This window comes from Galeopterus variegatus, unplaced genomic scaffold, assembly GCF_000696425.1.
Source record: "Galeopterus variegatus unplaced genomic scaffold, G_variegatus-3.0.2 Scaffold3644, whole genome shotgun sequence".
NCBI lineage: Eukaryota > Metazoa > Chordata > Mammalia > Dermoptera > Cynocephalidae > Galeopterus > Galeopterus variegatus.
In genome coordinates, this window is record NW_007729755.1 from 88,542 (window position 1) to 94,777 (window position 6,236).

Genomic DNA, 6,236 nt, shown 5'->3' on the forward strand with positions numbered 1-6,236 from the left:
AGTATACATATGGACACAAATAAGAAGTTTGCAGCACCCAAAAAGAAGCATAACACTCTGCTGTACCACAGAAAGCAAATTAGTGACAAAAAAGAAGTGAGAGAGCAGGGGGAGAAAGGGGAAGAGACAGTATTCCTGGCAAGCCAGTTAGCATGTTTCTAACCAGATCACAACAGGAGAGAGGCTCTGGACTCAGGTGGAGTCAGAGACAGCGGCCAAGAGCCACCATGTTCTCTCTTATAGAAAAGTAATTCCATGAGTTATGAAATCAAATTGGATTCTAAGTTAATTTACTAAAGGGGATCCCCTTTAGTAAATATCCACTCAGAAATGATGCTTCTTTTTTGTTTATTTTTTAAAATAATTCACTTAAAGAATAAGGTCAGATGCTAAAATACGGTAAGATGTCTTCAATCTATTGGGGAAATAATCTAGGACTTTAGAATAAGAGATGTGTAATGTGTCAGTGCTGGGAAGGATCTCAAGGACCAGTCCAGCTTCCTGATTTTAGTGATGAGAAAATTAGGATACAGGTGGCATGAGAAACTTGTTCAAAAACTTATAATTCAGAAATATACCAACAAATTTGACAAAACATGAAATCAAAACTCAAGGTCTCCATGTGGATTTATTTTTATTTTACTTTATCAATACACAATGTAGTTGATTTTCGTGTCCCTTTACCAATTCATCCTTTTCCTTCCTCCCTCTTCCCTCACCCCCATCAACATCAAATCTGTTCACTTGTCTTAACAAGTTCAAGGAATTGCTGTGAGTATTGTGTCTTCTTCCCCCCTGCCCTTGTTGATTTCTTTGTATATTTATACATTTATTTTTATTAGCTCCCACAAGTGAGTGAGAGCATGTGGTATTCCTCTTTCTGTGCCTGGCCTATTTCACTTAATATAATTTTCTCTAAGTACATCCATGTTGCTGCAAATGGTAGTATTTCATTTTTTCTTTTCTTTACAGCAGAGTAGTATTCCATTGTGTAGATGTACCACATTTTCCTTATCCACTCATCCAATGATGGGCATTTAGGCTGGTTCCAACTCTTGGCTATTGTAAATAGTGTTGCAATAAACATGGGAGTACAGGTACCCCTTTGGCATGATGATTTTAATTCCTCTGAGTATTTACCCAGCAGTTGAATAGCTGGGTCATATAGCAGATCTATCTGTAATTGAGGAAGCTCCATAACATTTTCCATAAAGGCTGCACCATTTTGCAGTCTCACCAACAGTGTAGGAGAGTTCCTTTTTCTCCAGATCCTCACCAGCATTTATCATTCTCAGTCTTTTGGATATTAGCCATCCTAACTGGAGTGAGATGGTATCTCAAAGTGGTTTTTGATTTGCATTTCCTGAATGCTGAGTGATGTTGAACATTTTTTCATGTTTCTGTTGGCCATTCATATGTCTTCCTTTGAGAAATGCCTCTTCAGCTCCTTTGCCCATTTTTTAATTGGGTTCTTTGTTTTCTTTCTTTTTTCCTTTTTTTTTTTTTTTTTTTTTGCTGTTAAGTTGTTTGAATTCCTTGTATATTCTGGATATTAATCTTTTGTCAGATGTATATTTTGCAAATATTTTCTCCCACTTTGTTGGTTGTCTTTTTGCTCTGCTAGTTGTTTCTTTTGCTGTGCATAAGCTTTTTAGTTTGGCATAATCCCATTTATTTTTCCTTCAGTTGCCTGTGCTTTTGGAGTCATATTCACAAAGTCTGTCCCCAATCCTACTTCCTGAAATGTTTGCCCTATGTTTTCTTTAGGAGTCCTATTGTTTCAGGATGTATATCTAATTCTTCAATCCATTTTGAGTTGATTTTGTTGTATGATGAGAGGTACAGGTCTAGTTTCATTCTCCTACATATGAATATCCAATTTTCCCAGCACCATTTACTGAAGAAACAGTCTCTTCCCCAGGGTGTAGTGTTGGTGCCTCTGTCAAAGATCAGGTGTCTGTAGGTGTATAGATTTATTCCTGGATTCTCTCTTCTGTTCCATTGGTCCATGTGTCTGTTTTTTATGCCAGTACCATGCTGTTTGGGTTACTATAGCTTCGTATGGTAGTTTAAAGTCAGGTAGTGTTATGCCTCCAGCTTTATTTTTTTTGCTCAGGATTGCTTTGGCTATTCATGATCTTTTGTTATTCCATGTGATAGAATTGTTTTTCCATTTCTGAGAAGAATGTCACTGGAATTTTGATGAGGATTGCATTGAATCTGATGATCACTTTGGGTAGTATGGACATTTTCACAATGTTGATTTTTCCAATCCAAGAGCATGGGATATCTTTCCATCTTCTTGTGTCCTCTTTAATTTCTCTCAACAGTGGTTTGTAGTTCTCATCATAGAGATTTTTCATATCCTTATTTAACTTTATTCCTAGGTTGTTTTTTATGACTATTGTAAATGGGCTAGCTTTCTTGATTTCTTTCTCTGCTAGTTCATTGTTGGAGTATAAAAATACTACTGATTTTTGCTTGTTGATCTTGTATCCTGAAACTTTGCTGAAATCATTTATCAACTCAAAAAGTTTTTTTGTAGAGTCTTTTGGCTGTTCTGTATATAGAATAATATGAACTGCAAACAGGGACAGTTTGACTTCATCTTTTCCAATCTGGATTCCCTTTATTTCCTTCTCTGATTGCTCTGGCCAGTACTTCCAACGCTGTGTTGAATAGGAGTGGTGAGAGTGGGCATCCTTGTCTTGTTCCTGTTCTTAAGGGAAAAGCTTTCAACTTTTCCCCATTCAGGATGATATTGGCAGTGGGTTTGTCACACATGGCTTTAATTATGTTGAGATACAGTCCTTCTATAGCCAATTTTTAGAGAGTCTTTATCATGAATGAATGTTGAATTTTGTCTGATGCTTTTTCAGTGTCTATAGGGATGATCATATGATTTTTCTCTTTGATTTTGTTGATGTGGTACATCACATTTATTGATTTGCATATGTTGAACTAACCTTGCATCCCTGGGATGAATCACACTTGATCTTGGTGTATACTTTTATGCGTGTGCTGCTGTATTATATTAGGTAGTATTTTATTGAGAATTTTTGTATCTATAGTCACCAAGGATATTCGCTTGTAGTTTTCTTTTTCTGTTGTATCTTTGTCTGGTTTTGTATCAGGGTGATGTTTGCCTCATAGAATGAGTTTGGGAGAATGAGTTTTTGGAATAGTTTGTAGAGAATTGGTACTAATTCTTCTTTGAATGTTTGGTAGAATTCTGTAGTGAAGCCATCTGGTACTGGGCTTTTCCTTGTGGGGAGACTGCTGATTACAGCTTTAACTTCTTTGATAGTTATTGGTCTATTCATATTTTCTCTGTCTTTGGCTAAGTCTTGGTAGTTTGTGTGCATCTGGAAATTTATCCATTTCCTCCAGATTTTCAAATTTGTTGGCAGATAGTTGTTTATACTAGTCTCTAATCATTCCTTGCATTTCTTTTCTTTTTTAAGTTCAAACAATTTTTCCTTTCAATTTAGAAAAGTTGATACTTCCATGGGACTACTTAGGCTATTTTTTTAGTGTGTGTATGTTTTTTTAATTGTTTATGAATATGCATGAGATACAAGGCTGAATGTCCTCCCTTGTGCCCTAGAAGTGAAGGCCACATCCATACTGGCAGCATACCCATTACCACAAATTGTGATTGTACCTCATCTCTCCCACCCAATTATCCCCATCCTCCCTCCGCCTCCCCCTTTCTCCCACTTCACTTTGTATCACTAGGTCTGTTCTCTCCCCCTGCAAGTCCAATCACCACTGTGGTATTTGTTCCTTCTTTGTCTCTTAGCTCCCACTTATGAGTGAGTACATGTGGTATTCATCCCTCTGTGCTTTTCCTATTTCACTCAACATAAGTTTCTCCAAGCTCATCCATGTTGTTGAAAATGAGAGTATTTCATTCTTCTTTATGGCAGAGTATTATTCCATGGTCTATATATACCACAGTTTCCTTATCAAATCATCCATCGATGGAAATTTAGGTTGGTTCCATATCTTGGCTATTGTAAACAGAGCTGCAATGAACATGGGAGTGCAGGTATCTCTTCAACATGATTTCCATTCCTTTGGGTATATACCCAGAAGCGGGATTGCTGGATCACATGGAAGATCTATGTGTAGTTGTTTGAGAAACCTCTATACTGTTTTCCATAGTGGTTGTACTAACTTACATTCCCACCAACAGTGCAGGAGTGCTCCCTTCTTTCCACACTGTCACCAGCATTTGTTATTCACCATCATTTTGATTATAGCCAGTCTAACTGCATTGAGATCTGACCTCACCCCAGTTAGATTCCTCATATTTTTGTGGTATCGGTTGTAATATCACATTTTTCATTTCTAATTTTTGTTATTTTTGTCCTCTCTCTCTTTTCCTTTTGCTGAGCCTGCTAATGGCATGTCAATCTTATTTATCTTCTCAAAAAACACAACTTTTTGTTTCATTGATCTTTCATATCATATTTGGGATTTCTATTTCATTTAGTTCTACTCTGATCTTAATTACGTCTTTCCATGTACTAACTTGGGATCTGGATTGTTTTTGTTTTTCTAGTTCCTTAAGGTGAAATGTTAGGTTGTTTTATTGCCATTAATCCATTTTTCTGAAGTAATCATTTAAATTTCCCCCTTAGTACTGCTTTTGCAGTATCCCACAGGCTTGGTATTGTATACTTTTATGCGTGTGCTGCTGTATTATATTAGGTAGTATTTTATTGAGAATTTTTGTATCTATAGTCACCAAGGATATTCGCTTGTAGTTTTCTTTTTCTGTTGTATCTTTGTCTGGTTTTGTATCAGGGTGATGTTTGCCTCATAGAATTCTTCTTGGACCTATATGTCATTAAGTAGAATGTTGTTTAATTTCCATGTATTTGTGTAGTTTCCAGAGTTTCATTGGTTATTGATTTCTAGTTTGTGGTCTGAAAATGTACATGGAATATTTCCATTTTTTAAAAATTTGTTAAGACTTGATTTGTGACCTAATGTGTGGTCTATCCTGGAGAATGTCCCATGTGCTGATGAGAAGAATGAATATTCTGAGGTTGGATGAAATGCTCTGCAGATGTGGGCCAGGTTCAATTATTCTAAAGTGTTGTTTAGATCTTGCGTCTCTCTGTTGATTTTTTGTCTCAATGATCTGTCCAGTGTTGAGAGTGTGGTTTTCAGGTCCCCTGCTATTATGCTATTAGTGTATATCTCTTTCTTTAGGTCTAATAGTGTTTGATTTATATATCTGACCACTCCAATGTTGGGTGCATATATATTTATGGTTGTTATGTCTTCTTGTTGGATGGATCCTTTTATCAATATATAGTGGCAGTCTTTATCTCTTTTTATGGTTTTTGGTTTAAAGTCTATTTTATCTGATATATGAATAGCTACTCCAGCTTGTTTTTCATTTCTATTTGCATGGTATATCTTTTTGCATCCTTTCGCTTTTAGTCTATGTGTGTCTTTACAGTGAGGTGAGTCTCCTGAAGGCAGTATATTGTTGGGTCCACCTTTTTAACTCAGTCAGTCAGTCTGTGTCTTTTGAGTGGGGAATTTAATCCTTTTATATTTAAAGTTATTATTGAAAGGTGTTGATATAATCCTCACATTTTACTGATTTTTGTTTAGATGTCTTAAGTGTCTTTTGTTCATTTCTTTCTGATTTTCTGTTTGTCTTCTGTTCGTTGGTTTCTTGAGGCAGTAAACTAATTTTTCTCTTTATTTTTAACTTCTTGAGTATTCATGGTAGTGGTTGTTGTTTTCTGGTATGAGATCCAGTAGTCCCTTGAGAATTTCTTGTAACACTGGTTGTGTGGTAGTGAACTCCCACAGGTTTTGTTTGTCTGGGAAATATACTATTTGTCCTTCACTTTGGAAGGATAGCCTTGCTGGGTAAAGTATTCTTGGCTGGCAATTTTTGTCTTTTAGTATTCTAAATGTATCACCCCATTCTCTTCTGTCCTTTAGGGTTTCTGATGAAAAGTCTGACGTTAGTCTGACAGGGGCTCCCTTATAGGTGACTTGACGCTTCTCTCTTGCAGCTCTTAAGGTTCTCTCTTTGTATTTGAGTTTTGCCAATTTGACTAGAACATGTTTTGGGGAGGACCTTTTGGGGTTGAATATGTTTTCAATGCCATTTCCTTTTTCCTACCTTTCTAGAATACCCATGATTTGGATATTTGAGTGATTAGGGTTGTCTGTTATCTCTCTTAGGTTTTCTTCAATTTTTT